The sequence below is a fragment of the Polypterus senegalus genome, chromosome 14 (assembly GCF_016835505.1).
Source record: "Polypterus senegalus isolate Bchr_013 chromosome 14, ASM1683550v1, whole genome shotgun sequence".
NCBI lineage: Eukaryota > Metazoa > Chordata > Cladistia > Polypteriformes > Polypteridae > Polypterus > Polypterus senegalus.
Genome location: NC_053167.1, coordinates 101,936,747 through 101,957,343, shown reverse-complemented (window position 1 = coordinate 101,957,343; position 20,597 = coordinate 101,936,747). Strand labels below are relative to the sequence as shown.

At 39.6% G+C, this 20,597-nt stretch overlaps 1 protein-coding gene across 3 annotated transcripts in view; it reads right to left on the bottom strand.

Moving 5' to 3' along the window:
* LOC120514913 (dihydropyrimidine dehydrogenase [NADP(+)]-like) overlaps positions 1-20,597 on the bottom strand; it is a 1,294,590-nt gene that overhangs the window by 17,968 nt on the left and 1,256,025 nt on the right. The gene's annotated exons all lie outside the window — the stretch shown is intronic.

The following is a 20,597-nucleotide window of genomic DNA, read 5'->3' as shown; positions in this document are numbered from 1 at the left end:
AAAACTCAAGGTCTAGTGATCTCTCATAAAAATTAACATCTCCGTAATGAAGATTCTTCAGTGAGCGTGCACTGAGACTTGATGGTATTCAGAAAGGAGAAAATAGCTTTTGAAACCAAGTATTTCTTTTATTACAGAAAAGATCCGCTTAAAGGATCATGATTAAAAAGTCACCAATTCTAATCAAACAGAATCTAAAGATTCTCTTTCTGTACAGACTGTCAATCAGTCAATCAATCAACCAATCAGTCAACCAACCAACCAATCAATCCAATTCATCCAAACACAAATTCTTTTAAAACTAATAAGCAATATACTGAAATATGAGGAAAAGATTGGAGACATGGTGACATAGGGGTTAGAGCAGGTGGCCTTGTGGTTCCCAAAAACATGGCCAAATACTCGAACAGTCAATGCTTGCAACAACAACAACAACAACATTTATTTATATAGCACATTTTCATACAAACAGTAGCTCAAAGTGCTTTACATATTAAAGAATAGAAAAATAAAAGACACAATAATAAAACAAAATAAATCAACATTAATTAACATCGAATAAGAGTAAGGTTCAATGGCCAGGGGACAGAAAAACAAAAACTCCAGACGGCTGGAGAAAAATAAAATCTGTAGGGATTCCAGACCATGAGACCGCCCAGTCCCCTCTGGGCATTCTACCTAACATAAATGAAACAGTCCTCTTTGGATTTAGGGTTCTCACGGAAGGGCTTGATGATGATGGTCACGTAGAGTTCTGCCTTTTAATCCATTCAATTTGCATGCAATTTGCGCATGTTTGTCATGTCCAGGTGTGTTTTCTCCAAATATTCTACCTTCCTCTTAGCTCTAAACTGTGAGTGTATGTAAGTGTGCCCTGTGATGGGCTGAAGCACTGAGGTATAGGTAACAGAGGTGAAAAAAGTAAATCTAGACATATGGATGCATGCTACATTCATTTCCACTTTTATTGTAACATATCAAGAGGAATACTGGACTGGACAATAAACACATTCAGTTACTTTCTAAGTCCTTTTTAAGAGCGGTCTGACTGAGTGGAAACTTACTATAAAAGTGATTAGATTCAAATTAGTAAAGTGATCAGTAATTCAAAAACTTTTCTTTATTGCCACATCATTCCCAAACAGCTCAAAAACAACCTATTTAACACACGTATGTTTAGACATTTTCAACGAATTTGTGTAGAAAGCACAGTGAAAATGCTGAGTTTATACATCTTGCAGCTTGTGGATTTAGAGGTGAAATTTAGCTTTTGAGCCTCAGGTTATCTGGTATAATAAACTGCATCCAATACAGTTTAGCTGTCCTCACTAGACTCTGACTGCCTGTTATGTTTAGAGTTTCAATATCCTCTGTGCTTTTCTTCATCTTATGTAAAACATACACTCTTCAAGCACTGCAAAAGGATAGCTAGTCTACTTCAAGACATTTTAAATTTAACCAAACCTAATGTTCTTAGATAAACATCAGGCCGTGTCAGGTAAAGGTGCTTCTAATTCAAGGTAAACTTAATACAGTAATCTACCATTTCTCTGATTCATGTAATTTGTGCATTTAAGGATTTAAATATGGTGATAGTTACTAAGCTTTGTGGTTTTGTAGTCCCAAAACGGTTCGCTTCCGGGTCCTCCCTGCGTGGAGTTTGCATGTTCTCCCGTGTCTGCGTGGGTTTCCTCCGGCGCTCGGTTTCCTCCCACAATCCAAAGACATGTAGGTTAGGTGGATTGGCGATTCTAAATTGGCCCTAGTGTGTGCTTGGTGTGTGAGTGTGTTTGTGTGTGCCCTGCGGTGGGTTGGCACCCTGCCCAGGATTGGTTCCTGCCTTGTGCCCTGTGTTGGCTGGGATTGGCTCCAGCAGACCCCGTGACCCTGCATTCGGATTCAGCGGGTTAGAAAATGGATGGATGGATGGATAGTCCCAAAACGTCTTTCTGATTCAGTGCTTACTAATGACTTAATGTTTGATGCCATGCAGTAGCTTATAAATGACTTAAAGCAACACTGCCAAAAAGTGTCAGGATTTCATTTTGCCATACCCATATTCATCCAAAGTGTTACCAGCTGAAGAAGACATTGCATTTATATTGTGCTTTTCAAGGCACTTCAATCACCACCATTTGGATGTTGCGACAGCAGGCAATTTGTGCCAGTACACACACCACACATTAGTTATTACGTGATGAAGGGGTGAGAGGGAAAGTTAGCCAGTTACAGACAGATGATGATTAAAAGGCCACAATGACCAGGCAGTGATAGGCAATTTAGCCAGGACATCAGGAAACACTCTGCTTTTAACAGAAGATGCCCAGGGATCTTTTATGACTACAGAAAGTCAGAAGCTTGGTTTTATGTCTCATCTGAAGGATCGTGCCATTTTTGCACAACATTGTCTCTGTCACTGCACTGAGGCATTGAGATCCACACACAGACCACAGGGTTAGCATCACCAACACCTCTTCCAGCAGTAACCCGTGCTTTACCTAGATGGTCTCCGATCCAAGATCTAGCTGGGCTTGAACATGCTTAGCCACAGGTGGATTACCTGTTCTGAAATGTATGTGGCATGGCTGCTGGAACCTGGGGGTGCTGATGGGTGTTGGGGTAAAATGAAACACATCTACAGTATCTAACATTAGTGGTGCATAAATGCCTAAAAGTAAATAATATTTTAAATGGCTTTGCAATATTTTAGTTCTACGTGTGCAAGTGATAAATATTTATGACAGAGAGGCACCAGTTAGTTCGGATGGGCTGCAACACCTCCAGCATCATCACACTGAGCACTGGAGTGCCGCAAGGCTGCGTGCTTAGTCCATTGCTTTTTACCCTGCTGACTCACAACTGCACATCCATGCACAAAACTAACCACATCATTGAGTTTGCAGATGATACGACAGTGCTGGGACTGAGCAGGGATGATGAAACAGCATACAGAAATGAGGTGGAACGGCTTTCTGCATGGTGTGAAGACAACAATCTGTCTCTCAATGTTGACAAGACAAAAGAGATAATCATGGACTTCAGAAAATCACATCCTGCACACATCACACTCAGCATCAATGGTTTAGATGTAGAGACTGTTAGGAGTACCAAGTTCCTCGGTGTGCACATAACTGAGGAACTTACGTGGATGCATAACACCTCATCACTAATCAAGAAAGCCCAGCAGAGACTACACTTCCTGAGGTGGCTGAAGCGAGCAAGTCTTCCCTCTTCCATCCTCACCATGTTCTACAGTGGCACCATTAACACTAGAATTACCAGAGCCTATGAAAAAACTCGTAAATCTGTCCCACCTTAAATCGCTTCTTAAAATCATTCACAGCTCTCCACCAGCGTCTTTTGTCATCTAAATGTGCTGATAAACTCAGGCTGCAAGAAGCCGGCTATTTCATCCTCCCACTGACTTAGAACGTGCACAAACTTCTCCCAGCTCATGCCTTGATTGATTTTCTGGGAGTGAAGTGAAGTTTTAGAGTGGAAATAACAGATCGTTGTTTGGAACACACGCATTTCATGCCTGTTCCGTTTCTACAGTAATCTGTGTAAACACATTGTTAAAACAGAAACTTTTTATATTCTAGTAGTAGATGACAAAATGTAGGCATAAACTATATAATGTATGAAGCCTGAAGTCCAAATATCAAATAAATACTTTCACAAAAGGTACAAATCTAACACAACAATTGCGCTTTTATTCAAAAATATAACTGCAGAACCAAAAAGCCGCCTTAACATGTGACATTGACACCTGTTTATTATGACTGCCTCTGTGGCGCAATAGAATCAGCTGCCGACTGGGAATCAAAATCGCGAGTTTGATCCTGCACCACTCCGTTTTGAGAAGTAAACTGCTCTTAGTCTTACTATTTTTGAATAAAACATACATTTGATTTCAGTCTGTAACAGCCGTGGGTAATTTACTTGTAAAGGTTAGCTTTGTTTTTTTTTTAGTCAGTTTTATTATCTCAGCGTTCACGAGCCCAAACACACCCCACCCGCATCTGACACTGCTGTTTTCACATAGACGCTGTAACAGAGGTAAACTCAGCTCCCTTCTACATCAGAGCAAGAATGCACATACCATTGCTTGCATACTAAAGTGTCAGCAGGGACTTTTTGTGGCATTACACACATTTCTGAGCATGCCCTCTGCACACTACTTGTGACTTTAGGCTTTAGGAAGTAAGTAAATAAATAAAGGTAAATCGTGTCATAAAATGATTTCTTCAAAACGTCACATATATTTGTCTCTTTCTTTTTTTAAAATGTGCGTTGATCACTGCTAGCCTGTTGTAGCACACAGCATCTGACCACCTGCATGTTCTTGCGCGCACTGAATAAGAGACAATTATACAGTCTGACTGAGAGAATCAGACTGAAAAAAAGCAAACATTTAGAAATGCCATACTTTTACAGCTGATCGGATGCTGTTCGTTTTCAAATATTATTGCATTTGTGCAATGATGTTTTCGCATATATTGTCTCTTTCTTTCAGGTGTGTAATAGAAACCACAGCATAAAGAGAAGTGTGTACAACGCTTCTTACAGGAAAAGGTGATGGAAAAGAAAAGATGATGCAGCATCAACAAGCTTCAGTTCTTTATTTACCTTTAGTTACCTTTATTTATTTACTCACTTCCTACAGCATAAAGGTACAAGTAAAATGCAGAGCTTCCCATATACATATACAAAGTACAGCGATGGCAAAAGTGCGATATGCATTCTTGCTCCGACGCTAGATCTGCAGTGTATCACGATACATTCTCTTACCAATGGTAGCGAAATGAAGGGCTTAGGGAAGGATCCTGAACGCAACTGAGAGAATGAAAAGTGAATAAAAAAAACCAAAGCTAACCTTTACAAGTATCATAAATTACACTGGCTGTTACAGACTGAAATCAAATGTATGTTTTTATTCTAAAATGGTAAGAATAAGATCAGTTTACTTCTCAAAACAGAGTCATGAGGGATCGAACTCATGACCTTTTGATTCCCAGTCAGCAGCTGATATCATTACACCAACGCACCAGTTGTAGTGAATATGCGTCAGTATGGCTTGCGAAGGTGGCTTTTTTTCTGCAGTTACACTTTAGAATAAAAGCGCATTTGTTCTGTTATATTTGTACCTTTTGTGAAAGTGTTTTTTTGATATTATATAGTTTATGTCTACATTTTGTCATTTACTACTAGAATATGAAAAACGTTTCTGTTTTAAAAATGTGTTTACACAGATTACTGTAGAAATGGAACAGACATGAAATGCGTGTTTTCCAAATAAGGATCTATTATTTCCACTCTAAAACTCCAGTTCACTCCCAGAAAATCAATCAAGGCATGAGCTGGGAGAAGTTTGTGCATGTTCTAAGTCGGTGGGGGGATAGAATAGCCGGCTGCTTGCAGCCTGATTTTATCAGCACATTTAGATGACAAAAGACGCTGGTGGAGAGCTGTGAACGATTTTAAGAAGCGATTTAAGGTGGAACGGATCTACGAGTTTTTTTTCATAGGCTGTGGAAATTCTAGTGTTAAGAGTGTTCTGACCAGCTGCATCACTGTCTGGTATGGCAACTGCAACATAACCGACCGCAAGTGTCTGCAAAGGATAGTGAAGACAACAGAGACCATTATTGGGGTGCCTCTCCCCTGACTACAGGACATATTTTACAAACGCAGTGCCTGCAAGGCCTGCAGCATTGTGCAGGACCACTTACACCCACACATGGACTTTTTACACTTCTGCCATCCAAGAGAAGATACTGCAGCATCAAAGCCAGATCTGCTGGGCAGCAGGAGAGTTTTTACCCTCAAGCTGTCAGACTCCTTAACAACATGCTGCCCCCGGGATCTTCCACACTGTCTCAGCCACCTCTAAAAACAGAACTTTTATACATGCAAGCCACTTTCCTGCAAAGACTAGTGTGCATATTGACTATATTTATGTATCTAGATTGCAAATACCATACATTGCATCAATGTTCATATTGCTTACTACACATCCATATTGCTGCTACTTCTTTGTCTTGTCTTTGCACAATGTCTTGTCTTGTTTGTGTTTTAATTTTAAATTTTAATTTTAATTCTATTTTTAATTTATTATTTGCACGTCATGCTGCTACACTGTTGACCCTGAGCTTCGCAATTTCGTCTATCTGTATGCTTGTATATGGTTGAGATGACAATAAAGTTTGCTTTGATTTTTTTTTTTACTTGACTTATGGATTTTTGTGACACACACACAGAAGCTTTTTAGGCTTTATGCACTAAAGATGCTGGTTCCTATTGCTTCTGTATTATGAAGTCTGCCATTCTTTATTCTTCTGTTGTAGTTAACATTTAACTCTGCAAAAACAGGTTAATACTAAACATAGTATAAATAAAATATAAAATATGTTAGTTTGACAATTACATGCAAAGTTGGTTGTTCTTATATTCATAGTAACTACTAGCCAAAGTACCTAGCATTGCTTGAGTATAAATAAATGGTGGAAAAACTGTCTGATGGAAATTCAGCGCAATCCAGCACAATCCACAACCCAGTATGAGATAAAAAGACATACACTTAGAAAAAAGCCGTAATTCTGTGAGACAAGGCCAGATTAATTAAGAAGAAAATGCTCTTCTTGGCTGCTACATAACTTTTTTTACATGCTGATACCGATATACTAACTGTGCTGTGCCATGCCCTTAATAAAAAAAAATTGATACATGTAATAGTTTTAGTACAATAGGCCGATTGTAATGTTTCAAGACTTTGACATTGCACTGGTGGGGTGGGGAAATATCATAAATAGTAATAAAAAGACACCAATAAAACAATAATAAGTGGTCATAGAAGCACCAATATTGGAAATATGATTTGCTTTCCAAACGTAGATAAAACGAACAATCACATATTAAGAAACATAATGAAATAAGACTGTGTCATTAAATATAGTTTTTGATCTTTAATCCAAGATGGTAAGTCATATATAGTAGTGTGGATGGAGAGAGTCAGGTTTTAAGATGTTATAGAGAAAGGAGAAGATGGAGAATTAAAAACATAATGCAAATGGAGATTCTTTAATTTTCTTCATTTCCAGGCAAAGGTACTAATAATAACTTTGCAGCATTTTTACCATTTTGATTTACACATGAATTTAACATGGATTTATATCACAGAAGGGATTAGTAAAGGAAAACAAATTAAGAAACTGGTTACTGTTAACACTAGAATTACTAGAGCCTACGAGAAGAAAAATCTGTCCCACCTTAAATGCATTCGCACATCTCCGTCAGCGTCTTTTGTCCTGTAAATGTGCAGATTAAGACAAGCAGCATGCAGCCTGTTATTCCATCCCCCACCGTCGCAGAACGTTCACTAAATTCTCCCAGCTCGTGCCTTGTTTGATTATCTGGGAGTGAGTGAACTGTTGGAGTTTTAGAGTGGAAATAATAGATTGTTATTTGGAACACATGCATTTCATGTGTGTTCTGTTTCTACAGTAATCAGTGTAAACACATTGTTAAAACAGAAACTTTTTCATATTTTAGTAAAACATTTTACAAAATGTAGGCATAAGCAATAGAATATGTGAAGCCTGAAGTACAAAGATCAAATAAACACCTTCACAAAAGGTTCAAGGATGATACAACAGCTTTCGTGGCGTAGCGGTAAGATTTGCTGATTTGTAATCAAGAGGCCACCGGTTTGATCTCCACTGCTTCCTATATTTACTGTTTTCAGTAGTGAGCTGCTTTTATTGTTAATATTATACAGTACACACATACATTTGGCTTGCGTCTGTAACAGACTGTGTACATTTATAGTACTGTGCTTGTAAAAGTTACCTTTTTTTTCACTTTTATTCTCTCACTCATGATCACAATACATACTACCGCCCTATTGATCTGACGCTGTTAGTTTTTATTTGAAACTGGGAATAACTGTAGATGTGAGTAGTGTTTTGAGGCAATGGAACTGGACATTCTCTGATCTGGAGGTATAAAAGCTGACACACAAACGCTGGTGAATCTGCCTTCTTCGTATCTCACCGTCACTTGATTTTTTTTTTATTCAGTTTTATTGAGTGTTCCTGTTCACGCAGAATTAGTATGCACCTTATGGTGTATGATGTAAAAAAAAAAAAAAAAAAACACAGATGTAGGTATATATGATATTTTGAGGAAATCATTTTATGACCTGAATAGTACCAATCAGAAAACATCATCGCACTAATGCAATATTATTTGAAAACGAACAGCATCAGATCAGGTGTGAATTTACACTGGCGCTGTTACTTAGAGTCAGATCAGGAGAGGCGAGGGGGTGGGTGATTTGTTGTCTCTTTCTTTTTTTTTCCTGTGCTGCAAGAACCGTCCTTCCTGCATTTACGACATGTGTACCTCTTGCAATGTGCACACTTCTCTCTATGCTGTGGTTTCTATTACATTGAAAGGGCACCTGACGCTGACTCAGTTTACTTTCCTGGGGAAGCGGCTGTCTTGGAACAGAAGCTTGTCAATGTTGCATCCTCCTTTTCTTTTTCCATTGCCTTTTCTAGTAAGATGCATCGATGGAGTTCCTCTGCAATATGAGCCATGAACACTCTTCTTTTTACAGTGGTCCCCCGTGCATGTTTTGCTAAGTACATGTGCGTTCATCCTGCTGCACTGAATAAGCTCACACCTTCTGGTGCATGATGACGATGCAGCACGGAGAAAAAAAAGAAAGAGACAAATATATGGGACATTGGGTATAAATTTGTGGTACTTGTAAAAGTTAGCTTTTTTCAGTTTTATTCTCTCAATGACGACCACGCTTTAACACTGCCATCCCCCGTCTCTCCTGATCTGACTCACGCTGTTCATTTTCAAATAATACTGCTATAGTGCGATGATGTTTTCTGATTGGTACTATTCAGGTCATAAAATGATTTCTTCAAAATGTCACATATATTGTATCTTTCTTTCAGGTGTTTAATAGAAACCACAGCATAGAGAAAAGTGTGCGCATTGCAACAGGTACACATGTCGTAAATGTATGAAAGACGGTTCTTGCAGCACAGAGAAAAAAAAGAAAGAGACAACTATATGGGACATTGGGTATAAACTATATGGGACATTGGGTATAAAAGCTTTTTTCAGTTTTATTCTCTAAATCACGATAATGCTCTAACTAACACACACACTGCCTCTCCTGATCTGACTCTAAGTAACAGCGCCAGCGTAAATTCACAAGGATCTGATGCTGTTCGTTTTCAAATAATATTGCATAAGTGCGATGATGTTTTCTGATTGGTACTATTCAGCTCATAAAATGATTTCTTCAAAATATCATATATACCTATGTCTGTGGTTTTTTTTTTGACATCATACACCATAGGGTGCATACTAATTCTGCGTGAGCAGGAACACTCAATAAAACTGAATAAATAAAAATCAAGTGACGGTACAGTACTATAAATGTACACGGTCTGTTACAGATGCAAACCAAATGTATGTGTGTACTGTATAATATTAACAACTAGCCAACCCGCGGCGTACCATACACCGTATAATCAGGCTGGTTTTTTAATGATCTTTAAGCACAGGGAGAAAATTAATATTTGAAAAATCTGTAATGTAATAAATCAGCAAGAAAGGCAACATTGTAACAATGCACGGAACGAACCAACACACAATCATCCGTGACTGAAAACTGGAGGATCGCCATCGCGCCCTGCCTGCTCATGTGCCCACCTCCAACTCGTCACTTGAGTCGTTGTCGCCTGTGACTCACATAGACTTTTCGTTGCTCTGTGCGGTTTTGGCTGGTTTTCTATATATAATCCACCAAGACACCCGACCACGGTAGTAGTGTGAATTGCTGTATGTAGCGTGTAAAACAGTTTGCTATGGTGCACGCGGTCGTGCGTCATAACCGAAAACTCAGTTTTTAAAGACTGCTTACTTCATTGTGTTTTAACTTCAGTTGTAAAGGATTGTTTTAAAGATCCCATGGGATACCCCGTTTTACACGCTGCATATGGCGATTCACCTCAGCGAGAAACATGCCTCTATGAACAGTCAACGTGGCTCCGAGGTGCATGTGGCCTGTACGACAGACGAATATAAATGACGCCGTTTTTTCTGTGTCGTTGCGTCCGAGTTGGTGGGCGTGGCTCTGTGAGTTGTCGTCGTATCCAATGGTCTTGGAATTGGTGGGCGTGGCTCCTTCCTGCGTGCGCCATAGGTGTCTTACTTGTCGGCGGCTTAGTGAATCCACGCCCCTTCCGGCGTGCTTTCCATGGGTATCTTGCCTTAGTGAATTACATATATATACTCACCTAAAGGATTATTAGGAACACCTGTTCAATTTCTCATTAATGCAATTATCTAATCAACCAATCACATGGCAGTTGCTTCAATGCATTTAGGGGTGTGGTCCTGGTCAAGACAATCTCCTGAACTCCAAACTGAATGTCAGAATGGGAAAGAAAGGTGATTTAAGCAATTTTGAGCGTGGCATGGTTGTTGGTGCCAGATGGGCCGGTCTGAGTATTTCACAATCTGCTCAGTTACTGGGATTTTCACGCACAACCAATACTAAGAATGGTGTGAAAAGAGAAAAACATCCAGTATGTGGCAGTCCTGCAGGCGAAAATGCCTTGTTGATGCTAGAGGTCAGAGGAGAATGGGCCGACTGATTCAAGCTGATAGAAGAGCAACTTTGACTGAAATAACCACTCGTTACAACTGAGGTATGCAGGAAAGCATTTGTGAAGCCACAACACGCACAACCTTGAGGCGGATGGGCTACAACAACAGAAGACCCCACCGGGTACCACTCATCTCCACTACAAATAGGAAAAAGAAGCTAAAATTTGCACAAGCTCACCAAAATTGGACAGTTGAAGACTGGAAAAATGTTGCCTGGTCTGATGAGTCTCGATTTCTGTTGAGACATTCAAATGGTAGAGTCAGAATTTGGCGTAAACAGAATGAGAACATGGATCCATCATGCCTTGTTACCACTGTGCAGGCTGGTGGTGGTGGTGTAATGGTGTGGGGGATGTTTTCTTGGCACACTTTAGGCCCCTTAGTGCCAATTGGGCATCGTTTAAATGCCACGGGCTACCTGAGCATTGTTTCTGACCATGTCCATCCCTTCATGACCACCATGTACCCATCCTCTGATGGCTACTTCCAGCAGGATAATGCACCATGTCACAAAGCTCGAATCATTTCAAATTGGTTTCTTGAACATGACAATGAGTTCACTGTACTAAAATGGCCCCCACAGTCACCAGATCTCAACCCAATAGAGCATCTTTGGGATGTGGTGGAACGGGAGCTTCGTGCCCTGGATGTGCATCCCACAAATCTCCATCAACTGCAAGATGCTATCCTATCAATATGGGCCAACATTTCTAAAGAATGCTTTCAGCACCTTGTTGAATCAATGCCACGTAGAATTAAGGCAGTTCTGAAGGCGAAGGGGGTATTAGTATCCATCCATCCATCCATTTTCTAACCTGCTGAATCCGAATAGGGTCACGGGGTCTGCTGGAGCCAATCCCAGCCAACACAGGGCACAAGGCAGGAACCAATCCTGGGCAGGGTGCCAACCCACCGCAGGACACACACAAACACACCCACACACCAAGCACACACTAGGGCCAATTTAGAATCGCCAAACCTAACCTGCATGTCTTTGGATTGTAGGGGAGAACATGCAAACTCCACGCAGGGAGGACCCAGGAAGTGAACCGGGTCTCCTAAAGCAGCAGCTACCACTGCGCCACCGTGCCGCCCTCCATATTAGTATGGTGTTCCTAATAATCCTTTAGGTGAGTGTAGATAAGAGCAGCTCACTACTGAAAATAGTAAATATAGGAGGCAGTGGGAATTAAACCAGTGGCCTCTTGATTACCAGTCAGCAAATTTTACCGCTATGCCATGAAAGCTGTTGTATTGTCCTTGAACCTTTTGTGAAAGTGTTTATTTGAACTTTGGACTTCAGGCTTCACACATTCTATAGTTTATGCCTACATTTTGTAACATTTATTACTAAAATATGAAAAAGTTTCTATTTTAACAATGTGTTTACACAGATTACTGTAGAAACAGAACACACATGAAATGCATGTGTTCCAAATAACAATCTATTATTTCCACTCTAAAACTCCAGCAGTTCACTCCCAGATAATCAAACAAGGCATGATCTGGGAGAACTAAGTGAACGTTCTATGATGGTCAGGGATGGAATAGCAGGCTGCTTGCTGCTTGTCTTAATCTGCATATTTACAGGACAAAAGACACTGACAGAGAGGTGCGAACGGATTTAAGGTGGGCCGGATTTCCGAGTTTTCTCCGTAGGCTTTGGTAATGACCCTTCCTAAGACTGCGATGTTGGCAAGGTGGTAGCGATGGGTGGGTATGTGTTTCAGTGATTCTGCTCTGCAGATTGTAAAAATCAGTTGTATTTGACACTTACCATTGGGAAACTGGTGCAAGGGAGGCCAGATCAAAACAATCCAGTTTTTAAAATCTCATGATAATTCTCTGGAAATCCACTCAACCTCATCCAGAAAATACCTGGAGTCGGGTATAGCAACTGTTTTTTTCAGTTAGTGCGTGGTGATTAGATATCCCATGTTGCCCTATTTAGCTCAAAAAACATGAGTAGATGTACTGATAATGGAAAAATTAGAGTTGAGTGCAATGGCAATTGGCTGAGAGGTATGGGTGGTGCAGATCTGGATATACAAATACCTGGTAATGTAAAAATGCTCTTGTGATGCTGAACATAACTTCACTGGTGGGCAAGGAACTATAAGTTATGAAGGAGGCTGCGAAACACTGGCTACACATAATTGTACTCATTTCTAGAGAATACAAAGGGTGAAGATCAACAGTTTTTGAGGAATTCATTTTTGGTATGCCACTCCTTCAAACTGAGGGAAGCACTTAAAGATGGTTAGGACATCTATTGAGGATCTCTCTTTAGCCCCTTCCATAGGAAGTGTACCAGGCATGGCCCACTAGGAAGAGACCTATATAAGAAACGCTGGAGGAACTATATATCTTAGACCAATGTAACAATACTCAACTTTAAGTCAGAGAAAATGTCAGTCCTAGTGACTGCCTTGTGGAAGGCAGACTACAAGGGATATGACAGATTACATGGTTGTCTCATCATTTTGATAGTTAATAAATGTGTTGTCTGACAGTGCTGGTGTCTGTACAAATGTTTTCCAGGTATGGTGAGTGCACCCTGTTTTTCTGTTTATGTAGTCCAAAACACCTGTTTTTCTTCTTTCCCTTTAGCTGCATTGCATTTCCTTCTGAACACTCATTAGTTGTCAGAGCTCACACATACAGGAACCCACTCTCAACAACTTAAAACCAAATTTGTTTGATTTTGTTATGACGAGTCACAGACCGTTACGACTGGGCCACCCTAAATTACTCTAAGTTATTGATATTCCACAACTTGCTATGAAGGATATGCTTGAAAAACTTTATAGTGTGATGGTGTCTTAAGGTGGGCTGAAAACAAGTGGAGATGCTCCACGAAAAGGTCTGAGGCTTTCAGGGATGGTGAAAATTCACAGTACACAAGGTCACTTTCAACATTTTGAATGCATATAGTTTTTATCAGTGTTTTTTTCTTCAGAACATTACGTGCTGTTTAAATTTTATTTGAAGAGAATAAAGGTAAAATCTGCACTTGAAAAATTAGCACTTTTCTGTAATTAGGCTTTATATAACCAGCATACCACTGGAGAAAATTTGATACAACTTGGGCAAAAAATACTGAGGATATGCACTCTCTGGATTAGAAGAAGAAATTCCCATCGGGAAGCTGGATGATTTCTCTTCTTTGATTTGTTACTGCTACATATATAGTGTAATATAAAAATGAAGTAATATCATATAGAGTAATTGCTTAATTTAACACACTAATGGGGAGAAGAGGTGTCTGAAAATACAGAATGTCCATTAAATTGCGAAATTGTTTTTGCAATGCCAGAGTTATATCCTTAGACCATAATTTCCATTAGAAACACCATTAAACAGATTAGCAACATGAACTTGACACCCACAGTGACACAAGGTTCATTAAAACACTGCAGCATTACAGAGATAATTAATCCCAAAAATTCCAAATGAACTTTAGATACCTGCTATGGCTGAGAGAACAGTTTATATGTTTATGATGAATATGGAAACTAGGAATGTGAATAATGCCTGATACTGCTTTGATTTTTTTCTTTTTTTTTTGCTGCTGTTTTACCTATCACAGAGATACTATAAACATTTCCATTTTTGTGCCACTAGAGCACTGCAGTATTTATTGGCTTGCTCCTGGTCACTCTGACTTAGTGTGACTAAACTGGCAACCTTTTCATACAGTATATATTTTAAATCCTTATTCATTTGATCACACTAGTACTGAATAAACTGACAGGAATTGGCACTGTTCATTAAATTAATCAAAAGCTTATTGTAAGCTTTTTCTTACACTGTAACAATAATTCTTCTTCCATTTTGAATCAAAATCACCCAATTCACGGTCCATGCTTAACTTCCAGGAGTTAACCATCACCCAAATTCACATTTTTTTTTTTAATTAGGCCTTTAATGCTTTCTTTTTAATGTAAAAGTGTAACTGTGTGCCGAGTTGATAGTTGATTGCGATCATGCAGCGTTTTGATTTTCACTTCTCCCAAGCTAAATATAAATTTCTCTCCTGTTGTAGCTTAGTATTTATTTTACCCAGACAGAAATAGATAACCTGAAGCATTTTGCACAAATTTTATTTAAGAAAACTCAAGCAGAGATTGTAAATGTGTGTTCTTTGCTGCATTGAAAATTGAGTGATGCATCCTTGCACTAAGTCTTGCATCTCTCCTGCTATTGTGAAGGAGAGAGTGGGCATTTAATAGTAGCAGGCAATAGAATCTGATCCCATGGTACCCAACACCTCCTTAATACATGTGGCTTATTCTGGAAATGTTGCAGTCAACAAAGATTATTGGGGAACTGCTGTGCAAATGGGTGCAGAACTCTCTTAAGCAAAGAGAACAACAGATTATGAAGCAAGAAATCGTTTCTGATTTAGCAGAGATTAAAAGTCGAGTACTGCAAAGACCAGTGCTGAGGTTGCTGCTTATTTTAATTTAAAATATTTGTTTGCTAAAAGGGCAGCACGGTGGCACAGTGGGTAGTGCTGTTGCCGCGCGGTTAGGAGACCCAGGTTCGCTTCCTGGGTCCTCCCTGCGTGAAGTTTGCATGTTCTCCCCGTGTCTGCGTGGGTTTCCTCCAGGTGCTCCAGTTTCCTCCCACAGTCCAAAGACATGCAGGTTAGGTGCATTGGTGATCTTAAATTGTCCTTGGTGTGTGTGCACCCTGTGGTGTGCTGGCACCCTGCCCGGGATTTGTTCCGGCCCTGTGTAGGCTGGGATTGGCTCCAGCAGACCCCATGACCCTGTGTTAGGATGACTGACTGTTTGATAAAAAAATATAACATATTGGTTTAATTAAGAGATGCCACTACCTAGATAGATTAGCTAACACTCTAGATTTGTTAAAAGTATTAGAAATGGACAGGGATATAATTTATGGTAGGGCATATAAATGAAAAATGAAGATCACTTTAAATAAATATAAATTCTTATACAAATTTTGTTAAGATATAAAATATTAGGTATAACCGAAAGGTGGGAAAGATTTGCTATTTTTGATTTTCCAAAGCTTTCCCCCTTTCATTTGGCGTCGCTATATTGGACCAGCCTCGTCTATTGTATACTTCCTTGCCTGATACTGCAGCCTTTCTCCCTTAGGACCCCTTCACACAGTCTATCCACTTTCTCTTTGGTTGTCTTTATCTCCTCCGTTCTGACACCTCCATATCCAAGATTCTACTGCCCACACTGTTCACCTCTCTTCTCATGAAATGCTCATGCCTCTTTAACCTTCTTTCCTCTATTTTCTTTAAGATTTCCTCAACCTTAACAGTACCTCTGATTCTCACATTTCTGATCTTATCAAGCTTTGTTACTCTACATATCCATATTAAGATCCTCATTTCTATAATCTCCAGTTTCCTTTCATGCATCTTTTTCACCATCAATGTTTCTGATCCATATAACAATACTGGTCTGGCCACTGTTTTATACTCTTTAAACTTTACTCTTGCACTGATTGTTTGGCCACATAACAATCCTGATTCATTTTTCCAATTTTTCCATCCTAATTGCATTCTATGGTTTATTTCTGGATCTAGCTCACCATCCTCTGTTATTGTTGACCCAAGATATTTGAACTTTTTCAGCCTTTAATGCCTTTCTTCCTTGAGGTTAACTTCTCCACCTTGTTGTTGTCCCTTAAATTTTTCCTACTAATCACCACCACCATCTGATCAAAGCATTAATGGATTAAAGGCCAGAAGTCCACATGACCGTCATCATCAAGTTTCTTCCATGCAAACCCTGAATACAGTGAGGACTGAATGAGGTCATTTATGTTCGGTACCATGCCTAGAGGAGGCTGGGTGGTCTCGTGGCCTGGAACCCCTGCAAATTTTATTTTTTTCTCCAGCCATCTGGAGGTTTTTTTTTTTTGTTTTTTCCGTCCTCCCTGGCCATCGGACCTTACTTTTATTCTATGTTAATTAGTGTTCTCTAATTCTATTTTCTTATTTATTTTGTCTTTTTTCACTTTTTTCATCATGTAAAGCACTTTGAGCTGCATCATTTGTATGAAAATGTGCTATATAAATAAGTGGTGTTGTTGTTAAGGCCTCTATCCTCCATAGTTCCTAACTACAAAGACGACTATTTCATTTATGTTAGGTAGAATGTCCAGAGGGGACTGGGCGGTCCCGTGGCCTGGAACCCCTGCAGATTTTTTTTTTTCTCTCCAGCCGTCTGTTTTTTTTCTGTTTTTTCTGTCCACCCTGGCCATTGGACCTTACTCCTTTTCTATGTTAACTAATGTTGTCTTATTTTATTTTCTTATTTTGTCTTTTATTTTTATTTTCCTCATTATGTAAAGCACTTTGAGCTACTTTTTGTATGAAAATGTGCTATATAAATAAATGTTGTTGTTGTTGTAGTTCTTCTCCCCTCCTCCATTTTCCTTTCATCAATGTTCGTATGGTCCCAAATTGCATAATGTCATTGTCAAACAGCACGCACCATTGGGTTCGGTTACTTGCAGGCCGTATGGTGTAGTGTTTAAGACTTTGGACTTCAAGCCCTGAAGTTGTGGGTTCAGATCCTGCTGCTGACACTGTGTGACTATGGAGCACTTGTCTGCCTGTGCTCCAATTGGAAAAACAAAAAAAATGTAAGCAAATGTTGTAAGTCGACTTGGATAGAAGGCATCCCTCAAATAATATGTAATAATAATAATTGCAGGGAATCCTCACACTCTCACAATTATTCAGTTCAACATTCACGTCTTTAACATTTGGGAAGAATAAGCTTGGTAAACACAGTCACACACACAACAAATACTCCACAACACAATGGCCAGGCCAGGGTTTGAACCCAGTCTTCTGGAATCTGAAAACACCACACATACAGTTATTTTACTTTAATCCTCACTGAATTTTTATATATAATTCATCTTTAAAGCTGCAAGTCTGTCCTTGTAGCCTTGCTTGAAATCTTCACAAGGCATAAATGTAACCAGTCGTCTGCTATGAAATTGGCTAGATCAGTGCTTTTCAAGTTTAGTCCTGGGGGACCCCCATGGCTGCAAGCTTTTATTCTGACCAATTTCAGAATCTTTGTGGCATTCTTTCTTTTAACTGATCTCATTATTTAGTTATCTGGTCTACACATATTTCTAAGAAATTCATAAATATTTGTATTCTTTGAAATAAATTTAATTGCATATGATTCTTTGGCAGTTTTAAAAAAGGGTGTCAAATGTCAAATGAAACTTAAAAAATTTAAGTTTCTGCAAAAAAAAAAAAACAAAAACCCACAAATATTTCAGACTTTCTTAGATAAGAGAATAAAAAGGGGCAGCTCACTAAACTACGAATGAGGCACTAATCGGGAACTTAGTTGGAACACAAATCGGAAACCACAGGGCACTCCCAGGATGGAACTTTAAGGACCTCTGAGGTAGATGATGTGGTCAAATGAGTATGACAGCATGTTCAAACTAAATAAAAGAAAACTGAAACAGAACTGTGCAGCTATGTGTTGGAAAATTAGAAACGATTTCTATTACATACTTTCATTAACGCTTTTATCTTAAGCAGAGAAGGCCACTTGGGAACCTATTCATGTCTTCAAAATTTTCAAAGGCTTCTGAATAATTATTCTTGATAGCGAGGGTTAGCATGGATGTGTATGCGTGAGTGGGCCCTGTGATGGGTCAGTGCCATGTCCACTGCTGTTTACTGCTTTACGCTCAGCACTGCTGAGATAGGCTCAGCCCCTCCTCACAAACCAGAGATGGATTCATTGGGTTTGAGAGTGTTATGAAAAAATGAGAAGCATTGTTAAAGACTATTGGAAATCTGGAACAAAACTAGCTCAAGTTCCCAGGGTTTCGAAGAAAAAAAGACCTTTATCCTCCTGTCCCAGTAGGCACATGCATAAACTCACACATCAAATGCGTAAATGAAAAATCAGGCATATAGACTTAAATAGGAAATCAAATCCAAAACTTTACATCAAGTCAACTTCTGCTTCCTTTTTGTTCTTTAGTGTATTACAATGAATGTAGCAAACTAGTTAATGAGTGTAGTATCACATCTGCAAAAAAATTAACTTTTAGCACAGTTAACGAACATGAGTTAAACATTTTTAAACAGACCCATGCCACTTTGTTGCAAATAAGTAATAAGTAACTGAACATTTTCGATTCATTTGTTTGCCCCAGATAAAACAAAAGACCATATAGGACATCCTTCATTCAGGTTTGCTGTTGTTTGGTGCATCTTATCACCTGCAGTGGCCTCATATTCCTCCACACTGTTCACGTCTGAGTTGGTGTTAAGGGCCTTCACTGAAATGGACTGCACTTTACCACTTAAGGTACTAGAAGTGGCGATACTAGCCTATTCCAGAAAGGTCAGTCACATTCATCTCATCCGAAGTATTTACCGCTTGTTCAAATCAGCATTTCAGTTTGCTTTAAAAAAAGAAAAACTTGCAATGTTAGATATACTGTAGTTTGCAGTCTTTTGATTTTCTCTGTTTTTTAATTTTTTGTTTTGCTGCACCACTGGGCTCTCATTTTGAATTATCATCCATTTGGACTTTTTCTCTTTTTTTAGCATGGTGACACATCAAATGCACAATCTCATAAAAGTGACTTATTGGACACCTCTTCTTATTGTGCCCCAACTATATCAACCAAGCAGGTTTACTTTTAATTCAGGTCTGGTTAGATGAGTTTATAATTGTGAGGAAGTGAAGGATTTGTGCTGGTTAACAGGGTGCTGTGAATTTCTGTACAGTCAGTGAACACTTGAACTTTTCCTGCTATTAGACATTTTTTTTCTCGCATATGCTAAGGCGCCTTTGCAAGGAGGGTCGAAGGGTGCACACCCAAGTGTGCAAGAAATACTGTGCCCGATCGTGCAGTTTAAAATGGCACATATGGTGTGCCTATCCAAATTTGAAAACTAAAGCCTTACAGTATGTCAATTTTTTTTTCAAGCCAACAATTTTCTCACATATTCATCGCATCTTGAGATTGCACACTCATTGTAAAACAGTGTGCCTGTTCTTATGTCTACACCAATTTTGAAAGCTCCTAATTTTTCCTCTTACTTTCATTCTCTAGACCGACGCGTCGGACACAGGTCTCGGTGCCATGTTGAGCCAAAACGTCGATGGTGTAGAACACCCTGTCATGTACCTCAGCCGGAAACTGTTGGATCGGGAGACCAGGTATGCGGCAGTGGAGCGGGAAGCGCTTGCGATTAAATGGGCGATTACACAGTTGAGGTACTACCTCTTGGGTTTGGAATTTACTCTTGTGATGGATCATGCACCCTTACAGTGGATGGCCCTACACAAAGAGTCGAATCCTTGGGTCACCAGGTGGTTTCTTGAACTTCAACCATTTAAATATTCGCTTATTCATCGTAAGGGCTCTCTTTACTCCAACACTGATGCCCTTTCTCTTTCTCCCGACCTCTCGGTGAAGGTCGCCCAATCCAGTGGGTCTGGGCTAAGGGGGGGCCTTGTCACACACGTGCATTTAGGAGACAGCTAAAGGGCCTGGGGAACTGTAATACTACACCAGACCCAGGGGGTGGCAGGGTGTGCTGACTGTCTCTCTCAGTTTCTTGCAGACCATTCCCGGGAAATGTCACCAGATTCCGGCGCCTCTGATGACGTCACTTCCGGCTCCGGTGCCTCTGGTGATGTCACTTTTTGCAGCTTGGAAATAATATACAGGTGGCTGCCCCAAACCTTTATGATGTCTGGAGACTAATTCTTATTGCAATGTGTTTGATCCACACAATCTCTGCTTGACTTTGTACTTTTTGAGTAATAGTGCTAACACTGCTCTGTGTAAAATGAAATTCTTTTTTATTCTAGTCTTGCATATTCACTCTCAGGCATATTTGTTGTGAA